Genomic DNA, 24,813 nt, shown 5'->3' on the forward strand with positions numbered 1-24,813 from the left:
AGGAATGGGAAGTGAAGTGTCTAGTGTGACCCAACATGGGTCGTCTCGGTCACATATCTGCTTGGGTCGTACTAGGAAAACTGCTTACTTGGCTAAGTGTGTTAGAGTTTACAGGAAATGAAAGATGTAGGTTGCTTAGTGGACTAAAGTGAGGAGTGATATAGGTCGCGATGCACTTAGGTCATGCGCGTGTGTGTGGTCTGTTAGTGTACCTAGAATGTGTAGGGGTGTGTGTGTGGTCAAGGGCTAATGTTACTTAGATTGAGGGAGGGTATTTTACCCGATACTCGTTCAGGCGTTTATGGTAAAGTGTGCCGATCGAGTCCCTTTGTAATGTGAGAAGCCGGGGTGCGGGGCATGGTTTGTCCAATGAAGGGAAAGGCGACCCAGGGGCGCTAGTTGTGTGAGAGGAGGGGAAAGAGGCCTCATGTGAGGTTGGGTGTGCTAACTCCTCCCCCCTCAAAAATCGACGTCCCGGAGATCCTTTGTACTTATGGGCGGTGATCCTGGGGGGTGGTGTTTCTGGTTTTTTGAGCACCTTCTTCAGAATCCAATCTATGGAGATGGCGAGGAGTACAAAGATTAGCGTCGCACAACTGGCTGTGATGGTGGTCCCTTTCGTTAGAGTGTCGAGGCGGCGTAAATTGTTTATGTGTAAATTGTGAATGTATTCCACATTTAACCTGTGCCCTTCGTTTATGACTTCTGACGAGGTAAAAGGAATTGCCACCATTCTTGTAATCGTCTGGCTTTTGAAGGTTTTGTTACCAATTGTCACGATTCGTTTGAGAATTGAATGACAAAGGTACCGTTTAAGTTTGATTCTGCAACGCCGTTTGTCAACTTCCCTATAAAGTTGGTCGTGAATATGGTGCCATCCTCCAATAACTCGATGGGGCTTGCCGTGTTGGTTACTGAATGGCATTTTGCGGCTGCTCCCTTTATCAGTCTTGGCAGGCAAGAATCCTCATCCAGGTGGGTGAGGTCTGATTCCTTACAAATGGTGATATTGCCCATGGTCTGGCAGCTCCTTGATATAATGTGGTCCCACCGGGATTTTTCCCGAGGGAATGTCAAGTTGCTGATTGTTTGTTACGGTTGGCCTGATGGTCTGCACTGAATATTCCTGTTGTAATACCCGCGGCATTGCTATGTTGTAAAGGAGCAAGGTGCCGTTCACGAAGATGGTGATGGCGAATTCAATGGCCTCTATGATGTTGTTGTAAGGCAGGCTTGGTGTAGTGTTGATGATATCCTGCAACTCTTCTAAGTCCAGCAGGTTTGAGTTTATTACGCCGACTTTAGCGAGTTGGCATGCTCGCAAAATTTCGTCCAGCTTCCGTTCAAGCAATAAGATTTTGTTAAGTAGGATGGATAATTCCGAGTCGTTATCCTTGCTGATCGTATTCAAGGCTCCTGCCAATTCGTTTATTTTGTCGAATGCTTCTTGGATCCCGGACAAGAATTGTTTATTTATGGTGAACTATTGGTTATTCTCTCTAATTAGACAATCATGGGATTGTAAAATCTGGTCCCAGTCAGCTGCGTCTGGTGATCCTGCTGCCCATTTCCAAGCTGAGCCTAACCATCTGATTGATCGTCTAGCCCTCTTGTTGGAGACCGTGAGTTCCTCGATTTTAGTTTTTAAATCTTTAATTTTGAGAGAGGCCAGTGTTTTCAGGTCACCTGAAGGGTATTGGTCCAGGGCTAATGACAGGTTCTCAGCAAGACCCGCGAATGAATCAAGAGGAATTACATGTACCAAGTTTGTGTGTCCTCCTTCCTCCTTGTGTGTCCTCCTTCTCCATCCTTTTCCTTGCTGTAACGCCACGATTGGGGACTCATATTTAAAGACCTTGTAGCTCTCCACCGATGAGAGACACAAAATGAGGGGGCTTGTATTGGAAGTAGAAGGGTGTTTTTAGTGTGATAATAATTTTAACTTAGCTTCTAGTTGCTTAAATTGCCTTTTGCTTTTTTTGCCTGTTTCCCTTTGATTTGTTTGTTGGCCACGAGAATTTCTTGGTCAACCTCATATGACAAAGGGTTGTCCCTTTTCAAGTTTTTGGCCCTATTTGTGACTGATTGTTGATGTTCGAGCAATCCTCTAACATTCTCCAGGAGTGTTTCTTTAGGATTGGTGTTTTCGCCCACTCCCTGAGCCGATGTACGATTGAAGAAAAGGTCGACGGGTTGCTGTTTGGTTACAGAGTGTATGGATTGGTTGTACCTTGCGACCGTCAACTTTGTCAATTGAGCAGCGCTCAACTTTGGGTGCTCCATGCGTAGACATCGGTATATTTCCAGGAATGTTGAGGTGAATCGTTCTACCTGTCCATTCACCTCACTTTTTTGCGAAGGGGTACGGTAAATTTCAATTTGTAGTTCGTGCAGATAGATGACGATGATGGGACATAACAATCCTCGCTCGTTGTCCATGATTATTAATTTGGGTAATGAGAAATATGCTAGAACGTCTATAAGTTTTTCTTTAAGGTGTATAGACGATCTGTTCTCGATAGGGAACAGCATTGCGTACTTAGAGAATTTGTCAATGCAGGACAAAAACCATAGTTTCTCAATTACGAAGAGATCGATGTGTAGAATTTCGCATGGCATACGAGGTATTTTGGTCGTCGGTTGTATTTTTGAGTTCCACATATAGTGCATTTTGACACATAACTTTTGATTTTGGCCGCGACGTCATTATGCCTTGAACTCATAAAAAGGGGTAACAATGGCTTTTCTGTTGAGCGTGCATAATTGGGAATGCATTTGCACATGTGTTTCGCATTTCTCCTTTCGTCCCTTTTTATGTGCTGATTGTGTCCTATAGTGTTATTTTTTAGGAATTTTTTTTGTCTCTTTTACCTCGACCGTCTGACTAGGCATATTCTTATTTGTGTTTCTCAAAAACCCCTAGTGGTCAAACCTGGCGTAATGTTTAATTTAGTATCAGCCAAGAACATGGATCGATCGGACGAAAATTTCAACCCAACTACGCAAACGGAAATAATTTATTGCGACTCCTCTTCTGATGACGAGAGCATGGAGATGAATATCATGGAGGTAGATTCAAGTTCCGAATCTGATGGGGATTCAGACTCAAGTTCCGAATTATTCCCTCGAGTCATCAGAGGTGGGTCACCAAGCTCCGACCAGAGTTATAATTTATGGGAGGATGATTTTGACAGCTCAGGAATTACTATGCCTGTTCCGGATGAAGATGAGGAAACAATCCCCTTCCCGTTTCCTATGCCGATTAACGTTCCTGAGTTGGTCATTCACGAATATCTGGATTACCCCCCACCATTGGAGGAGTCGCTTTCCACTATTCCTAGATTGAAGAGACGATCTCTGGAGTCAGTTTTTTATTACGAGGAAAATAGAAGGCGAGCTGGGTGTCCCAACTTAAGGGGTATACTCAAGTGGAGGAATCCCACTCCTGCCCGCAGAAGGCCAAGATAACCTGATTAATAAACTAAATCAAAGAGCAAGAATTTGTTTGATTTTTATTTTTTATTAATTAAGGTACTAGCTTCGTATTTTTGCGGCTCCTTATGAGGGCTTGGGTTTTCAACCAAAAATGAACTTTTTCCGCCACTCCCTGAAGGAGGGCTTGGCCTTTCAACCATTCATTTGCTGTACCAGGGCTTGGTCTTTAGACCAAAAATGAACTTTTTCCGCCGCTCCTTGAAGGAGAGCTTGGCTTTTCAACCGTTTACTAAAATGAACTTTTTCCGCAGATCCTCGAAGGAGAGCTTGGCTTTTCAACCATTCATTTATTGCAGCAGGCCTTGGTTTTTTAACCAAAAGTGAACTCTTTCCGCAACTCCTTGAAGGAGAGCTTGGCTTTCCAACCATTCACTAAAAATGAACTTTTTCCGCAGCTCCTTGAAGGAGAGTTTGGCTTTTCAACCATTCATCAGATGTTGCAAGACACCGGAAGGGGGAGTTTAAATGGCATATTCGCCCATGGGGTTAATTCGATCTTGCCACTGCATGTGGCTAGATTTTCGTTCTTTTTTTTTTGTTTTTCTTTTCTTTCTTTTGTTCTAGGGCCCCGCTGCCAAACACGGAAGCGTAACGCTCCCCTTCCGGTTTCTTCAATTTGAATTAACGCCCAAAAATGCAAGAGGCGCAAAAATGTTCCCTTCGTTTTTGCTAACTCCACTTTGCCTCACTCTGCTGGCGTGGGAAATGCAGTGGTAAGCAAAATGCGTTCGGGATTGTTACCTGAAGAGTCAGCAGTTTCATGCAAGCCAAGGCACGAGTTGGTTTCAAGTGTCACCATAATTGGGTGAAGCATTTCCGTTGGCCTGGTGGCCTATATTATATTCTTTTTTATTTTTAAAAAAAATTTTGGGATAGGTCAGGTTTGTGCCTGAACAATTAATTGTTTTACTTTTATTTTCGTTTCTGCTAATATTGTCTTGACCCGTAATGTTTCTAGGTTCTCCCTGAAGGATGGTTAGCACTATTATGGCTTCTAGAAAAATTACGGGTCCCTGCTCGGGCGCCAGTTAGGTGTTTCCATTTCCCTTATGAGGGAATTCTTACCATTTCCTTCCTTAGGAACAAGGATCGGACTGGAGAAACTCGGGTTTTTATACTGAGGCACAACACAACACACGATTAACAACGTTATAAGATTTTATTTAGTTGTAGTTGATTTAGTTAGTTCTACGTCTAAACTAAGACTGCCCGCTCTATCGAGCGTGGTCCCTTAAATATACGCTGAGATGCCCTAAAGGCGCTGGCCGCGGCGTCAAGCTCCCAAGTGGGTCGCCTCTTCCGGCCAATTCCGCTTATCGGCAATATCCAAAGAACGGCTAGGCTATATGATACAAAAGTGATCCATTTGTTTTATGCAGACTGATTGTTTTTTTTTTGTTGTCTTGTTGAGAACAGTGAAACAAAAGCAACATTTAAAAAAAAAAAAAAAAAGAATCTATATTTATATACGTCATGCACACATTCATCCCCTGCTATGGGAGAAAAACGGCAGAGTCTCGGGCAGGGTTCCGGCAGAATTATCAGCAGAGTCATCAACAGAGTTCTCGACAGGATTAATAGCATCTTCAACAGCATACTTCGGAGGGAATTATTAATGAAGTCCACTACTGAGTTACCGACAGAGCTTGCAATAGGGTCATCAATGAAGCCATCGACAGAGTCGCATATAGGAATTAAAATAAAATTTTAAAAAAAAAAAAAGCTAACGTTACCAGAAGCACATAGAACGAGTCTAGGAGCCTCTCTCAGAGAACCATTAGTGAGGTTGTAACCTACCGCATTACGAGTTGAACGGGACTTGGGCATGGGTAACCTAAAAATCCACCACTCTTAGCAGCACGATTAGCAGGATTAACAGGAGTAGCAGCAGCAGGAGTAACAGCAGCGGTAACAGCAGCAGAGGAAAAGAGACAGAAGAGTGACGCACAAGGAACTATTTAAAACCAAGCATATGCACTGGCAAAGTCAGTCAGTGTTTGGAACACAACAAGGAACATCGAAAAATTTGCTTCAATCCGGAAGGATAGCAACTGGACAAGGATCATTATCAGGACTACTCACCAATACAAGGATTAACAACTGGACAAGGATCAGCAACCGGACAAGGATCAACAAGGACATAGGACAAGGACATTCATCGCCAAGCTGAACTAAGCTTCAAGGACCCAACGGAGATTAATGCAAAGGACATCAGAAAATTCGGCAGCAAGGACCACTATTTTCTCAAGGATATTCTAAACAGTAATCGGAGTAAACTTTTATTTTCTTTGGACAACATCGAGGGAGAATCAATCACGTCCCCAATAACTATATTCTACATTCAACGATTTACCTATTTCAAATAAACAAACTGGATCGAATTCTACCAACAGGCAAGATCTTTCTTATATACATTTGAACCATTGCAAAGATTTTGTTCAAAATATTTAAACCAAAAACCACCTCGAAAGTTCCCCGGCGGCGATAATTCTCATTTACGCGTCACCGTTACTTACTTCTCTTTGAAAAAACATATATATTTTTATATTTTCTGACCCCTCCCCTGCAGAATTTATTAAAAATTTAATAAAATATATATACGCATTGGTCAATTTGCACATCTATATCATAGTCTATCGGTTTACCGTAGCCATCCTTACATCTTATCGCGTAGCCTACTGGGCGAACTCCGATATCCTTCGGTTGTTTATCGCTTATATTACGACTCCGAGTCTTTACTAACATACTAGCAATGGGCGTTCATTGGATAAATCATCGTCGCAAAGCCGATTTGGAAGTCCTTTGTGACGAATTCGGATTAGACACCGGTGGAATAGTGGAAGAACTAAGAAATCGGTTCCGTGAGTTCGCCTCAAGGGAGGATCATCATCCTGAGGTATTGAGTCGACTCGCAGAAATCGAAGCCCAATTTAGTGCCGGGGACAAGAAATTAGATGTAAAGCCACAGTCCAGAGCACCGTCGCCTACTCCCGAAGGAATCATTTCTTAACTACCGGTGCCACAAGACCCCAACTATCGTTCGGAATCGCATTCTGGTTCTCGTTCCGGTTCTCCGACACCTTTCGGCATGGCTGGCTCAAAAACTAACATCGAGCCCAGTGAGCGGAGTCGAGTCCATGAATCTATGGTAGGCCGTACTACCGGGAGCTATGCCTCGATCGTGGAACGTATAACTAAATGGGGAATTAACTTTAGCGGATCTACCGACCCTATCTATTTCATAGAGCAAATAGAGGCTCGAGCCGCGACTTACCGCTTGAGTTTGGAGACACTGCCTCCGATGACAAACCAGCGGCTATCCGGAGATGACATGGGTCGACTTCAAGTCCGAATGCTTAGAGTTCTTTCTACCCCCACGCTATTTTGAGAAACTAGAGGATAGCATACGCACTCGGAAGCAACGCCATCAGGAACCATACAAGGAGTATCTAGTAGACCTCCGGTTGATGATGAAGAGAGCTTATTACTCGACGTTACAGGAACTCGACAGAGTCTACGAAAATCTTTTACCCGACTACAAGCTATATACCCGACGAAATGATTTCCAAACGTTACCCGGCTTAACCAAGTTGGTCGTAAATTATGAGACAATTCGATTGGAGCAAGGCAGCGAAGACTCAGCGCATTCTTGGAAAAGGAGCAACGCCGTTCAAAATAAGCCCTTGGATCATATGCCTTCCAGCCTAAACGGGACTGCTATATGTCAACACTCCGAAGCACTAGTGGATACCAGTACAGCTTGCCGCAAATGTGCGGGGACTGGTCACTTCGCACGAGAATGCACGAAGCCCCGTGTTTTGTTCTGTTGGCAATGCGGACGAAGGGGGGCCGTCGTCGAATGTTGCCGTCGTTCGGGAAACGGGCCAAACCTCCGTCTCAATCTGGGCCAGACGGAGGGACCAGACCAGGAACTCAGCCCAGTAACCCACTCCTCCTAAAGAAAGACCGCATCCAACTCCATGTCTTCGTCAATAGAAAACCAATGGTAGCTACCTTGGATTCAGGTGCTAACAAGAGTTTCATAAGCGAGGAAGTGGCTCTTCAACACTTCGCCCCATTCCTTCTGCGAGACATTCATACTAATATTAACCTTGCCGATAATACTCGAGCAGCAATCAAAAGTTCTCTTAGAGCAACCATCAGCCTCGGGGCACAGATCGTGCATATGACCTTGTTAGCGATGCCATCGATGATGGATCCCCTTATTCTAGGAGTGGATTTCTTCGGAACAAAGGAACTATACGTTGTGGAGGTTATCTATTACAATTGCCCCCTTTCGATAAGACCCACAGCCCAGTCAATTCTACAATTCAGCCATCCCTAGTGGCAGATGACCACACGCAGCCGGATGCTCATATAAATCAACTGGATTCTGCAGAAACGTCCGCTATGCCCAAGGATACCTCTGACTCTCAGCATAGCAACAAACCAGTATGTCAAGCAGGCTCAGTTTTGCCGCCTCTTACACCTGACGCTGTCCGTAAAAACCCATTCCGCCAGCCCGGCGGCAAAAACGAACCGGTAACCGAGGTGGACGCCCGATTAGCCTCAGTAGAAGCTGAGACCCGTGACGAGGACTTAAAGCCAGAACAATCATCCAGTATGGAACAGGAGACACTAGAGCCGGAGCTTCAAGCGGTTCTTGACGCGGAAATCACTAAGTTCGACGGGCTCAACGGCGTTACCCAAATAGCACAACATGTCATTGTATTGAAGCACGATCGACCCATGAAGCAGAGGTATTATCCCCGTAATCCGGCCCAACAACAAATTATCAACGAAACCGTAGACTCACTGCTGAAGGAGGACCGTATTGAACCATCCAAAAGCCCTCACAGCGCACCAATCGTGTTGGTAGGTAAGAAAACTGGTGACACTCGCATGTGTATAGACTTTCGAAAACTGAACGCTCAGTCAGTACGTGACGCATACCACTTGCTTCATATACACCATATCCTAGAGAAATTGAGGAACGCGAAGTACATTTCTACTCTAGATTTAAAGAGCGGATGTTGGCAAATACCCTTAGAGGTCAAAAGTAGAGAGTGTACTGCCTTCACAGTACCCGGACGCGGGTTATTCCATTGGAAAGTCATGCCCTTCGGCTTATACTCCGCATCCGCCACGTTCCAGAGGGCTTTGGATAGTTTGATTGGACCCGAAATGGAACCACATGCCTTCGCGTACCTAGACGATATTATCGTAATCGGAAAGACTCTCGTGGAACACCTCTCACACCTGCTTGAAGTCTTCCGACGTCTACGAGAAGCAAATTTAAGGATCAACCGAGACAAATGTCGTTTCTTTAAGAAACGGATCCAATTTCTAGGTCATGTCGTTAGTGAGGATGGTATCCATACCGACCCTGAAAAGGTAGCAGTTATCCGTAACCTTCAGCCCCCAACCAATGTCAAGGAGTTACGTCGATGTCTCGGTATCGCCTCTTGGTATCGTCAGTTCGTACCCAACTTCTCCGACACGGTACAACCTCTCACAAGTTTGTTAAAGAAAGGTTTGAGTTGGTTTTGGAACGTAGAGGAACAACAGGCGTTCGATGCAGTCAAGACACGTCTCACCACTGCCCCTGTCCTAGTTTGTCCAGATTTCGCTGTAAAGTTTTGCTTACAGACTGATGCCAGCGATGTTGGCGTCGGTGCAATGCTCACTCAGATTATCGACGGTACAGAAAGGGTCTTTGCGTACGCTAGTCGACGTCTCTTGAAGGCGGAAGAAAACTACTCGACTACTGAGAAAGAATGCCTAGCGATAGTCTGGGCCATCAGGAAATATCCTTGCTATTTGGAAGGCTATTGCTTCGACGTGATCACGGACCATTTAGCTCTCAAATGGCTAAACTCGATAGAAAATACCACGGGGCGTATGGCCAGATGGGCGCTGGAGTTGCAACAATACGAGTTCGAGGTACATTATAGACGAGGTAAGGTGAACGTGATTGCCGATGCCTTATCGCGCCAACCTTTGGATGTACTTCACTGGGCACAACTAGTAGAACCGGAGTGCAAATGGTGGCTAATGATGCGGCAGCACGTCACGGAGCACCCTGCGGATTTCTCAGACTATATATTCGAAAACGGCCAGATTTATCGCAGACGAGACTCCCACCCCGATGACCACGATTCTACACCTTGGAAACTATGCGTCCCCTTGGAATTTCAACACCAAGTTAGATGCTGCCTCGTCTGCTCGCAGCCAGCGCAAATGAAACCAGCGGGCAAAATGCTGACCCGTCAAGTCGCGGAGTCGTTCGATACCGTGTGTACTGACTTTATCGGGCCTTTGCCGCGTTCTAAGCAAGGTAATACGATGTTACTAGTTTTCTTGGATTTATATAGTAAATGGGTCGAGATGGCAATACCGCCCCCTATTCTCTACAGCAGAATCCTACCGAGCGCGCAAATCGAACCATCAAAACCATGATTGCACAATATCTGGTGAATAATGGTGGCAAAACACTTGGCATCAATGGCTTCTAGAAATAACACTAGCGATCAACTCAAGCGTCAACGACACCACCGGATTCAGTCCAGCCTACATCATATGAGGGCGGGAACCCCGTATGCCCGGCGCCCTTTATGACCAAGTAACGGATGTCGCCGGTAACGAACCCCCTAACCCTAAGAGAGCTCCCGACAAATGGAAGAGATTTTAAAGCTCGTACATGAGAATCGACCCAGAATCAAAAGAAATACTACGACCTGAGGCGACGCGACCGGCGTCCAAACATCGGGAGCTTGGTCATGCTCAAGCAGCATGTGCTGTCTAATGCCATCGAAGGGTTCAATGCCAAACTGGCGCCTAAGTATAAAGGCCCGTATAAAATAATCAAGTTTCTTTCCAGCAACGTCGTTAGACTACAAGAAACCCAGGGGCGTGAACGACGTACCGCCGGTCTGGCTGACTTAAAGGCCTTCAATAGTGACGACGGCGAACCACCAGAACTTGGTCCTTCTGACGACATCGGCCTCGGCACACCGCGTTCCCACGGCCCGCACGAGGCCACTGATTAAAGATCTTTCAAGGGGGACCACTTGTTGGTGGGTGCGCCTGCCCAACGTCCCCCTCCCTTCTAAAGAGGGGTTCTTCGCGCCGCTGCTAGGCAAGAATTGTCTAAAACCATTGTATCTTAGTTATTAATCATAGCATTTTTGTAATCCGCACTCATAGGGCCCCGTTAGTACACTCAGAATGCAGGGTAGTTTTAACGCACTTTATATTTCACAGTATGTCACAGCAAGGAGAAGACAACGGCTATCGCGAGGCAGATATAGCCCGGATCTTCGAAGAAATGATAGCCGTATGGGAAAGGGAACACGGCCCTGTCATGCCCGTCCACCCCACAGGCGATAGTGCACCGGAAGACCCTGTCCGGCTTTGCCGCGTAGAGTTGGCCCCGGCAGATATCCCTATCGAGCGACCATCAGGGAGCAAGGGTCACCAGGGCGACCGAAAACCACCCGACGAGGCTCAACGAACTGCAGATTCTGCCCGACCGGAGCTCGCCGTGATCCTGTCGGTGGTCAACCTCCCCTCTTTGGCACAAGACATTGGACCCTCGGACCCGTTCATATAGAGGAACCGACGATATCCACCAACCCGGTGGGGCAAGCCTGCCCGGAAGAGATGATCGTCTCGGCCGCAGCCACGTCTTTGGGTCAGTCCCGGTGCCCGTGTGCCCCCCAGATATGGCACTCGGACAATATCGGCAAAATATGGTCACACCCCCCACTTCCTCAAACGGAGCCCCTTGTCTGGCCAGCAGAACGCGTTTTCCGGGAGGAGATGTTCGTCCTGCCATACCCAGGGCCGGACCCTGATGAAGTCTTAGCCGTCCCGATGGAGGATTACCGAGCTCCACTCACAACGGACACGCCTCCGCGGCCCGTTTGTGAGTATCTGGAGAGACGTCCATCTTTGGCAGTCGTAGAAGTAGCCATGCCGGACACCCCTCCGCGGCCCGCGTATGAGCCGATAATTCCCCCAACCGTCAGGGTCCGTGAGTGTCCACCTGTCAACGAGGAGATGCCTCTGGATCTCTCTTGGCCCCGCCCCCGACCAGCGCTCGCCCCAGCAAACGAGACTGCTACCACACCAACTCACGCCATCCTTGGGCTAACGCCTCTAGGCCCTTTGCGCCGACCCACGGCAACCTATGTGTCGGAGGCCACCCCGCAGCTTCTAACTGGGTCATCACACCGCCAGAATGGATCGTCAACTCCCCGGATAGGCGAGTGCCCGCTGAGATACGAGATCGGGTGGCGGTAATCCACCAAGAAGGACCCCGCCGAAACCACCGCTTCCTCATGTGGGCGGAAGAGCATCTGTTCTGCATCGAAATCAAGCTACAAGCTACGAGTCACGATCCGTTTCGTCCGGTCGAAGTAGGAACACCGTGTGACGAGTCACATTTCCATTGCGGCTTAAACTACGCCCATGTGGGGCCCCTCTGTATTATTACTATTATTCTTCATACAACCTCCCGACACCAGACGCTGCGCTGCATGCCGACGCCAAAGAGCCCATGACAAAATTAAAAGTGAGAAAGAGAGACGGCGATCGTGACGCGTGCCAAAGCACAAGACGCATCGAATGTTTTCACCGTTAGGACATAAGTAGGCAGAGCAAGGGTGGGTTTCGACAGCGAATTAGAATGAGTTGAAATTCACTTCGCCAGTAGCCACGGGAGTAATCAGTCACATTGTGAAAAAGTGAGTGCAAATCAACAAGTGTAACAAAGTATAACCAAGACTAGAGACCGAGTACCAGAGAGAGATCCTTCAGGAATAGCAGGTGAGCCCATGACCAAAGTTCCCCTTTATTTTTACTTGAGTGCGGTAGGGACCCAGATTTCCAAATATGTTTAGGATTAATTAATTATTAATAAACATTACAACATGATCATTTAACCTAAACCGGCATTATTTCTTTATTCGGCACTGAATTTTTGTATACCCTTTCCCTTCCCTTTTCCTTGCCCTCTTAACTATTTGAGTGGAGCCAAAGGATCAGCGGACTTCGGCAGGATGAGTTATTCTTCTGCAGTCGAAGTCAGTCGCTGGTCTCTAGGCTCAGTCACTCAAAGTGAAGAGGCAACGGATCTCGGGCAAGCGGGCTTCGCTTGGCAGACGAGATCAGTCGTTGCAGTTCCTTTTCACCATCCCTGTGTAATAACCCACTAACATTCCTTTTCACGCTTCCTTTTCTCAGTCCAAGAGGAAACGGATCTTGGCCAAGCGGGTTCGCCTGGACTCTCCTTCTACTCCTTTCCCTTCCCTTTCCTCCCCTTTAGGTGGTCTCAGTCCCCAATCGTAATACTCGTCAAGGTCTCCAGATCAAATAAATGTTCTGTAGACTGGACTCAGGGACTGAGAATTGTAGCCAAGCCAGAGCTTCCTTACAAGTTTGGCATGAAAAAAAGGGCAATCACAAAAATCTTTAACTATACGGGTAAACAATTAGAAATTAAAGCAGATAAGGACTCAGCTTTCATTTGCATAGCACTTCAAAATTGGCTACAATCGGAAAACGTTAATATAAGTATAACATCGAGAAAAAATGGTGTTTCAAACGTGGAAAGATTCCAGAGGACTGTAAACGAAAAGCTAAGAGTTATTAATGCAGAATCTAGTATAGAAGACAAGCAAACTAAATTTGAAACTATCCTTTACACATATAACCATAAAACTAAACATCTAACGACAAACAGAACACCAGCGGATATCTTTATTTACACAGGCACACCTCTTTATAATACACAAGCTAACAAAGCAAAACAAATTGATAAATTAAATGAAAATAGGAACGATTCTGAAATAAATACACCGTATAAACAAGCCCCTTTAGTTAGGTCGAAAACGACAACACCCTTTAAGAAAACAGGAGAAATTACCCAAGTTGACGATAAACATTATATTGAAACAAACCGAGGTAGACAAACAACACACTACAAATCGAAATTCAAAAAGAAAAAGAAAACTCATCAAAGTAAATATACCAATTTATTAATTCATTACTATTTCTACTCTTATCAATGGTACACTCGACGCATAATCAAAGCATTGAAATTAATCCCATAAAGGCACCTAATGGATATCATGTATTCAAAACAGAACCCATGGATTTACCCTCAGATTTCGAATATCATTATTTAACTGTAGATTTAACCAACTTACAAATCACTTACAACAACTTGGTTGAGCAGTCAGAACCATATAAAAACAAAGTCCACATTCAGTATTTAGTCGAAAAATTAAATCGCGAAATGAACGGCATAAAAATAATAAAGAGAAATAAGCGAGGACTTATTAACATAATAGGCACAGCACATAAATATCTTTTCGGCACCTTAGACCAATACGATAAAGAAGAACTTGAACAAAAAATTGATAGTCTATCAGCAAATAGAGTCCTAAATAATGAACTAAATCATATCATTGAAGCAGTCAACAAAAATATAGAACTCATAAATAACCTTACTATTCAACAGAATGCAGACAGAAAAATTAAATATACTAATGTTCAACTTAGAGAATTTTACAGAATACATAGAAGACATAGAGTTAGGAATGCAGTTGACAAGACTAGGAATATTTAATCCAAAACTTTTAAACCATCAAGAAATATTTAACATAAATACAGAATAACTTTTAAACATAAAAACATCTACTTGGTTAAAATCAGACACAAATGAAATATTAATAATTTCGCATATACCTAGACAAATACCCAAAACATCGCTATTCAAAATTATATCCTATCCAGAAGAAAATAATAACACTTTAACAGAAAACATTCAAAATAATAAACAAAAACAAGATATAAATGAGTGTATAGTTGACATTATTACACAAAAACCAGCAGAATGCAAATACACAAAGATGTTCAAAACAAATTCAATTAGTTATGTGGAACCCAATATTATCGTAACTTGGAACTTACCCAAGACAAATTTAAAACAAAATTGTAACCAGAATAAAATATTCATAGAAGAAAATAATATCATAAAAATATACTACTGTGATATGCAGATAAATGAAATATCAATAGTACATACATTACAAGATGATACCCAAAATATTTATGTAACCAACAATGTAACAAAACTAGATCCAATCTCTTATATCCAAGCTAAACAAATCATTTCCGAAAAAACTGCGTATAACAAAATATTTAACATCATAACTACCACAACATTTATAATTACACTAATAAGTTTAACCCTATATCTTACCTATAAATTTAAGTCAATATCAAAAAAAAAAATAATTATTAAACAAATTAAGAATGAAATTTTTGTACAATCAAGTGACTCAGCTTTGACAATCCCGTTTTACATGAACTGCCCCATCCCAAGAAATTTCACACAGCAAGCACTTCCAACTCTATATCCTGTATTTCCCGCCTGAGCACAGGCTATTTTCTATGTGTTGGGGGAGTAATATATTCGCCACTCCATACACCCACACCACTCAATTTCTCTTTAGTCGAGAAAACAGCGGATGTTTACTGCAACCGAGACTAAACAAAAATCCTATAAACAAATGTCCCCAAAAAATCTTCCAAGCATAAGAACGCTTAGTAGGCAAAAATTAAAAAGCCAGTCAAAATCCAGATCCCTTTTCACCAGATCAAAAGCTCCCAATACTAATATAAAAAGCTTTGTAACCTAACTTTAATCATATCTGTATGAATAATCATAAGTTAGTTCTTAAGAAGCTTTGTTTCAATAAAGATCGTTTTTGAGTCTCACCAATCCATATATATATACCCTTGCAAAAAGGGTATATTAATTTTGGTCAGAAGTGTGCAACGCATAGAACGAAGCATCTTCGACCATACAAAGTATATATATTCTTGATCAGCACGACGAGACGAGTTCAAATAGCCATGTCCGTCCGTCCGTCCGTCTGGATCAAAGGCTAAGAGCTACAGAGCTGAAATTTGTAGGCTTGTATATACTGCAGGGGTTGCATATCTCGGATTCAGCCGGATCGGACCACTATATCATATAGCTCCCATACAAACCCCAAAGTAACGAACAGTGACTTTTCTTAATAACTTCGTTAATTTCTGTGCTGTTATCGTGAAACTTAATATTAGAGAGTTTATTACGCCTATAAACTGCTGTGCCAAATTTGATTAATATCGGATTTGTGACTTTTGTAAATAACTTCGTTACTTTTAACGCAATTTCTTTTAAATTCAACATTTGTTAGTTTAATATATATGTTAATGACTGTGCCAAATTTAATCAAGATCGGGCGACTAGATCATATAGCTCCCATAGGAACGATCGGACGGAAACAGTGACTTTTGTAAATAACTTCCTTACTTTTAACGCGATTTCTTTCAAATTAAACATTTGTTAGTTTAAAATATCTGTAAATGACTGTGCCGAATTTGATAAAGATCGGGTGACTATATCATATAGCTCCCATAGGAACGATCGGTGGAAAACAGTGACTTTGATCAATATCTTCGTTATTCCCTATGATTGTAGGCCATTCTTTCCCAAACATAAGCCTTTTTAGATAAAACGTTCTTCCACATTGATGGCTAATAGGTAAGGAAAGAGTTACCAAAAAAGTTGCAAGGGTATACAAACTTTGACGCGGTCAAAGTTAGCCCCGGCCCTCTGCTTTTTTTTTAAATTATTTTTTGCAGATTTTTAATCTATCTATTTATGTACTGTTTGTATCTTATTTTTATTGTTCCTTATTTTTATGTTGTTATTTTTAGATGTTTCTACAACTTCGAATGGTCCTAAATAGCTGAATCAAGCTTATGACCAGCTTCGTTTTTTAAGAAAACTTTATCTCCTATTTCTATTTTAAAGTCTGCTCATTTATTATCATAAAAGATTTTCTGGTTTTCCTTACGTTTCTCTCACATTATTCTAGCTCTATTGTATTTCTAATCTAAACTTAACTTCTTTAGCATAATCATCTACGTTATATAATGGTTCTATTCTATTTATGCTATTAAAATGGATTCTCAAATTATTTTGTTTACCAAATACAAGTTTGTAGGGACAGTATTTGTGTGTTACTGATGGAGTTGTGTTGAAACAGTACACAAAATATTGTAACCATATGTCCCAATCAGTTTTATCTACTGATATATATGATCGAATGTACTCATTGAATGTCCTATGACTTCTTTCAACGGTACCTAAGGTCTGGTGATGGTGTGCAGTAGACGTAATGTTGTCTATTTTTAAATATTTGCACAAGTCATTTATTATTAAATTTTTGTATTCTGTTCCAATGTCCGTAATGAACGTCTTCAGAATAAAGGATTTAAAAATAGCATTTAAGATTGTTGTAGCGCTTTTATTGGGAACTGGTATTGCTACTAAATATTTCGTCAAGTCACATATTAGAGTGACTGCATATTCATTACCATTTTCAGATTTTGGTAGTGGACCAATGGTGTCTAAAATGTATGGGGGTTTCTGTAATAACTAAGGGTGTTTTTATGTGCTTTGTCATTATTGACTTTAGGCATTTTGCACATTTTTTAATGTAGTCATGTTTTTCCAATAATAATATCTTTTTACTCTGGGCAAAGTTTTTGTAATGCCTGTATGGCCACCCTGTATTGGATTATCATGGTATGTAGACAATATTGCTTCTTTATCTTTATCTTTTTCTATAATGGTCACCGGTTGGAGTGGCGCTACGCTTAATGTTTTCAAAATTTTATTGCCCATTTCTTTCAAAGATTCTATTAAAAATGTTTCAAAGATCTTTTCACTCTTTTCACCAATTTAAGTTGTTTGATGTCGAGTATACCGGCTTGATTTTCAAGCCTTTAAAAAAACTGACCTAAGTCTAGATTTCCATTGGTGTACAGATCTTCAATCTCAATTCTTGCTATAACTTTCATTTCATGTTTGAGGAAACATAAATCGTGTGTTATGCGCAAGCAAAGTAGTGATACTTTTCGTACTTCATCATTGCAGAGTACTTCATGTATTTTGGGCTTAGAAGCATCATTAGGTTCGTGCCTAATTGTATTTTGATTTTTGTCATCTGGCCAGAGATTATTTTGTCTACTTTGTTGCCTGGTAGTGACTTTCAGGACATTTGCTTTTGTATTTTTTAGATCCTGTATTGTAATGCGGGATAATGCATCCGCAACAAAATTATCTTTTCCCTTCAGATATTCTACTGTAAACTCATATTCTTCTAGATCATGTCTCATTCTTGTTAATTTTGAGCTCGGATTTATCATAGAGAATAAATACGTTAGTGGTCTATGGTCTGTTTTGACTCTGAAGTGTTTGCCATATTGTGATGAGGGCAAGAACCGGTTTCTTTTAGATTTGAATTAATTGTTAAGACGGACACGTCAGTGTTCATTTATTTTGGTTTTCAGATTGATTCTTTATTCGAAATTATTCTTTTGCTTAAGCTAAGTTTTCATGTATATTCTTATGCTGCGACTTAGGCGACAGCTACAAAAGAAAGGGAGAGTGTCAGTACATACATACATATTATTTGGAGCGCTTGCATCAAAGTACTTGGTCAGCGTTCACACGCTGGCCTGGCCCTAGCTTATGTTACGCTTGTGCATACATTCCCTTTTTAGAGAATAACGCAATATTATGGAGTTATTATAATGATTATTGATAATTGAGTAAAGGTAAAGTAAAGGTGTATCTTAGGAAAATTGTTTTTACTTTGTGTCTGGCCAGACAAATTTTGTTTTCGAAATCGTATGAATATATTTTCAATAATAGATGAATAGATGAATCCCTAAAAATTTGTATTTATATATGTATGTATATATTTTTTATACCCTTGCAGAGGGTATTATCACTAACCATAGAATACATAGATGCGTCAAAGTCAAGATTTTTTGATTACAAACGCTGGCCTGAGCGTGGAACCCCAGAGAACTTCGGAAAAGCCGAACAGCGTAGAAACCCAGAGAGCGGCCGCAGTGTTGCTACGCATCGAAAATAATTCAGTCTGCCACAGATCGCAGAACGATGAGCGCATGTCTGTGTCGCTGTGTTCTCGTTTTGCATATGTATGCGTACACTCGTCGGTACATGCTCAGGTTTCTTAGTGTGTGTGTGTGACGTGAAGTTGTACAACATCGCATTTCAATAGCTCCATCGACCAAAATTTTTAATTTTTGACAAAATAGGTAATGCTTCTGTGGAAAGAATAACAAGAAATATTGGCGTCAGCTTCGTATGAATCCCGGTGGCTGTGCCGATAAAGTGCTCGCTTGGCGATCGGAATGTTCTTGGTTCGATTCCCAACTCGTACTCGTAAAAACGTTTTTTTTTGTCAATTTTTTGATATTGATCAAAGTCACTGTTTTCCACCGATCATTCCTATGGGAGCTATATGATATAGTCACCCGATCTTTATCAACTTCGACACAGTCATTAACAGATATATTAAACTAACAAATGTTTAATTTGAAAGCAATCGCGTTAAAAGTAACGAAGTTATTTACAAAAGTCACTATTTTAGAATGATCGTTCCTATGGGATATAGTCATCCGATCCGATTGATCAAATTTGGCACAGTAGTTTATAGGCGTTTATAGTTTATTGTTGGCGAGGATCACACGCATTGGGATGTAAAGATACCGGAGATACAAGCGGCACTGAGAAGCGCGGTGCACTCGACGATTGGAACATCTCCGTATTATGCGATGTTTGGCCAACACATGTTTCGCAACGGGGGCGACTACCGATTAGCTCGGAAGCTGGATGCTGATGCGGCAGTGGAAATTAAGTAACTGCCCAGAGAAGACCAGGTGCAAATCCTCCAGGAAAAGATCGTGGCCAGGGCCCATCAAGCCTTTGAAAAGTCAAAAAAAAGGTATAATTTAAAAGCTAGAGAGATACAATATCGACCAGGACAGGAGGTGTGGAAGCGCAACTTCGTTCTCAGCGACTTCAGGCGAAACATAAACGCAAAATTCTGCAAAACAACTTACATGGCATCCGATTGGGAGTTTTCCACGCCAAGGACTTGAAGCAGTAGACGCAGATGCGCGTAGTTTTGCCCGGCTAACTAAGGATTGCTGGCGGAGAAAGATGATCGGCTGATTGAGAGAAGGTATCTCAGGGTGTAGGCCAGGGCCTGCGTTGGGCGAGAATGATCCTTAGACCCTAGACAAGGCCCACTTTTCACTCCTGCATTTAACCTCAACACTAGGCTGTTAGAATAAGTAATTGTATTTTGTTTATTTATCTTATTTATTTAATTTATATTTGAATACGTCCCAGCGGTACCCTGGTTAGGCTCAGTCATTATTGTGAAAAAAAGTGAAATTGTATAATATAATATATGTGTAATGAAAAAAGGAGAAATGTCTGAGTAGAGTCTTGTCTATGTGGGGATGAGATGACGACAGGCTAGTCCACAGAACATGGGGGCTGCCAGGGAGTACGGTGCCCAAGGTAGGGTGGGTAGATCCTAGTTAATATACCAGCTAATTGTTAATTCCAAAGTCCATCTTCCCGTCCGAGTGAAACGTTTTTTTTTGTATAATCTTTTGTTACCCGATTAATCCATCCATCGAGGTTTAATCCATTCCTGAGCCAAGCGAGTTACCCGGTGATCGATGATGGATTGCGGAAGAAAAATAATCGGATCATAACAACTGTGCAACAAGTGTAAACTCGTACGCTAATTCAGCCTTTAAATTCGGGCCAATCAAATCGCATCGATATCAATCACGCCACTAAAGGGCTCATAAATTTAGCCTATAAATATAACCATAAGACATTTTTGTAACTCAGTTTTAAGTTTTCATTTAAATAATAAAGTACGTTGCTTTTAACTCATAATATATTTTTTTAGTGAATACTCACTATAGTGAACTGTTATTCTATCCGTGTGACACATAGAATTGTTATCCGTGTGTTACATAGAATTAGTTAATAATCACTATAAAACTCCGATCCGACATCAAGAACTTACGGGTAGTGCTCAAAAGTGTACAATAGTGAAAAAAATATTTACGCCAACTGTGCGCGAAAATATCAACTGTGTGTTACAACCATTAAATCCAATTAAGGAACAAAAACGCCAACAAACACGTCAACAAAACAAAACACCACAAAAAACCCAGAAAATCAACAAAACAAAACATCACTAAAACCCAGAAAATCAAAAAAAACAAAACAACATTAAAACAAAAAAAAAAAAGAAGAGGAAACAAAATGGCAGTAGAACTCACCGAAGCCCACCTCAATCAAGCACTGTCTTTGTTAAGACAGGTGGCAAACTATGATGGAGCACCAGAGAATCTGACGTCATTCATAAGGAGGATAGATATCATTTATATCCAACCCATGATATAAGGCAACATAACATATTGTTCAGTGCAATCGAGATGCAGCTTACTGGAGAGGCACAACGGCTCCCACAAATTGGACAAGCCAACACCAGGCCATCAATGAATTGAAGACGCAGACCCCCTGTGAGGAACTTCTTCAACGCCTCTTCAACACCAGCTGTAAAGGAAACGTTCGTAAGTTTCTAACAGAATTAAACGACAAATCCTATATTATCACTACCAAAGTAAGTCTAATAAACGATGCAAATAACACCATTCTTTATACAAATGCTTAAAATAACACTATAAAAGATGTAATAAACAAAAAATTACCGGATAGATTATTTATGGCGTTAGCTAAATAGAATATAACCATAGTCAGCAATCTGAAACAAGTAGCTCAAAGAGTATGAGAATAGTATAACAGAAATCAGAAAATCAAATCAAAGCCAAAATCAAAATCAACCAGAGGGCCCGGGGTAACTTCGACCGCGTCAAAGTTTGTATACCCTTGCAACTTTTTGGTTACTCTTTCCTTACCTATTAGACATCAATGTGCAAAAAGGCTTATGTTTGCGAAAGAATGGCCTCCAGTCATAGGAAATAACGAAGATTTTGATCATAGTCACTGTTTTCGACCGATCGTTCCTATGGGAGCTATATGATATAGTCGCCCGATCTTGATCAAATTTGGCACACTCATTAACAGATATATTAAACTAACAAATGTTTAATTTAAAAGCAATCGCGGTAAAAGTAACGAAGTTATTTACAAAAGTCACTATTTTAGAATGATCGTTCCTATGGTATATAGTCATCCGATCCGATTGATCAAATTTGGCACAGTAGTTTATAGGCGTAATAAACTCTAATATTAAGTTTCAAGATAATAGCACAGAAAATAACGAAGTTATTGAGAAAAGTCACTGTTCGTGACTTTGGCGTTTGTATGGGAGCTATATGATATATTGGTCCGATATAAGATATACAACCCCTGAAGTATATACAAGCCTACGTGCGAAATTTCAGCTCTGCAGCTCTTACGGTCAAGGAGGAGTTTGCGTTGATCCAGACGGACGTACGAACGTCCGTCGTCTTGTCGTGCTGATCAAGAATATATATATATTCTATATATATACTTTGTATAGTCGGAGATGCTTCGTTCTATGCGTTGCACACTTCTGACCAAAATCAATATACTCTTTTTGCAAAGGTATAAAAAGGTGGAAAACCCTTTGTACCCAATAGTACAACTCCGTCTCAAACAAAACAATCCGATACAATACAAAACCAAAAACTTTTCCAAGAATTTCAACAAAAATTAAATATTGTTAGGGCTAAAAATCCAATGAATTATCAACAGCAAAATAATTATCCAAAAAATAATGTAGCAAACCAGCCAGCAAAGAGAAAGTGGAATTAGTGGAATTAGCAAAATGGACACTTCCAAAAATTTTATCAGAATGCCGCGGAAAAATAGATAGGGACAAGTCCTTGATCAGAATAATGATGAACAATAAACCTTTGAGATGTATAGTCGACTCAGGCTCTTCAATAAATATAATGTCCGAAAACTTTTTTAATTTCAAAACCTATTTAGGAGATTGAAAAATTCACATGAGAATCTGTACGGTTAAGTCCATTGGTCTTTCAGCCGAGACGATGATAGCAGATAGGATAAAACAGAGATATCCGCATTTAAAAAACCTGCCTATCCCGAGCTTCATTAACGCAATGCCTCAAATGATAATCGGCAGTAATAATTATATCTCATAGCTTCGCTAAAGGTGCGCGAAGGAAAATGGCAGCTACCAATAGCTGCGAAAACGAGCCTAGAATGGACTATATATGGCGGATCGGGACGATCTGGGGGAGGACTTAACCTGCATCGGTGTCAATGCGATCTGGATTTGCATGAGATGGTTAAAAAACATTTGCTAACGGAGGAAAAATCACCGCGGATATTTACCAAGTCTCCTGATGAAGAGCAATCTCTACAGATTCTGGAGGACACTGTTAGTTACAGCTCGCGGACGTACACCACGGGATTGCTTTGGAAATATGGCCCCCGTGTATTTCCAAATAGACTTTCGGTAGCAAAACGACGACTCTTATGCATGCGAAAGAAAATGGCTGCAGACCCTCCTTTTGCAAATAAGCTACATAGTCAAATACAAAACTTGATAGCCAAAACTTGATGGTGTGGGACGCGGCAGCTCAATCATCAGGAGTAGCCCTAAATGACTTTCTTCTAAAGGGACCCGATTTGCTCGTGCCCTTGCTGCAGATTATTTACAACTTTAGAATGAGAGCAATCGGCGTGAGCGGTGACATCGCCGAAATGTTCCATCGAATAGCAGTAAGAAAAGAAGACACTAAAGCACAACGATTCCTATGACAAAATCAGACAACCGGAGTCGTAGAAACTTTCCAATTAAATGTGTTGACATTTGGAGCCACGTGCTCACTCTGTATAGCGCACTATGTGCGCGACCTGAACGCTAAAAATCACGCGGACGAGTTTCCTGCGGCAGCTAAAGCTATTCAGTCAAGACACTACGTAGACGACGATTCATGCCATTTAGAAGAAGAAGCCATTACATTAGCGAAGGAAGTTAGAGAAGTCCACGCACGCGGGGGCTTCCATATGCGCAAGTGGTGTTCGAACTTCAAACGGGTACTTGCTGCACTTCACGACACAACAACCTACGACGAAAAACAGTTCTTTAACAGTGAAGAGATACACTCTTATGAGAAAATATTGGGCATGCGGTGGAGCCCACATCAAGATGCCTTCACCTATGCACTAAAGTTTGTACGCCTGAAGCGCAACATAATAGCGACATAGTTGTGATGTCAGTTTTTGAAATACTGCTCCAACAAGTTTGGCGATCGAAGATTGATTGGGATGAGGAAATACCACCCAATCTGCAGGATATGTGGCAATCATGGATGTCCTTCTTACCCTTGATAGAGAACGTGCGAATTCCGAGATGCTATTTTAAAAATTGGCATGCACAAGACTGCCAAGTTCAAATTCACGTATTCGTGGATGCGGGAGAAGACGCCTACTCTGCCGTTGCGTATTTCCATATCGAACAAAATAACCAAATACTTTTGAATATCGTTTCAGCCAAATCCAAGGTAGCTCCGTTGCAGCCGCTTTCGATACCCCGCTTGGAGCTACAGGCAACAGTAACTGGAGCGCGACTGATGAAAAATATAATAGCACAACATGAAATCGACTTTGAGGAATGTTACTTATGGACCGACTCGAAATCGGTACTAGCGTGGCTCGATGGAGATCCACGACGATATCAACAATATGTAATGTTTAGGATAGCCGAGATATGTGAGCTCACAGATGCCAAAAACTGGAGATGGGTACCAAGTAAAATAAATGTTGCGGACATCGCCACCAAACGACAACATAGGCTTGAAACATATACACAATGGTTCGAAGGACCCAAATTCCTAAAACTACCGCCGGCAGATTGGCCGACGGAAACTACCAATGAAAGGACAGTCACTGAGGAACTGCGTCCTCGTTTCCTTCACATGCGAAGGGAATCAGTAAGAATCAATTACGAGTACTTTTCAAAATGGAATCGATTGACAAAGGCAATTGCATGTTGGCTTGCCTAAGATTGATCAAGAAAATACGTAAATCAAATGAGAATACAAACCGACCGGCATCCCAAATTAATGAAGCCAGAATATTTCTTTACCGGAACATACAACAAGAATGTTACAACGAAGAGTACACAGCCATCGAAAACGGCCACCACGTTTGCCGGAGCAGTCCACTATGGAGGTTACAACTCTTTCTAAATGACCATGGGGTATTGTGTGTACGCAATAGAACCAGTCGCTTCGCTGGCATCCCTGAAGGACGAATCGCTCTACCCACCCAACACTGGGTTACAAAGCTGATAGTCCGGCACTACCATGAAAAATATTATTGCATGA

Source organism: Drosophila tropicalis, unplaced genomic scaffold (genome assembly GCF_018151085.1).
Source record: "Drosophila tropicalis isolate 14030-0801.00 unplaced genomic scaffold, ASM1815108v1 contig_527, whole genome shotgun sequence".
Taxonomy (NCBI): Eukaryota; Metazoa; Arthropoda; class Insecta; order Diptera; family Drosophilidae; genus Drosophila; species Drosophila tropicalis.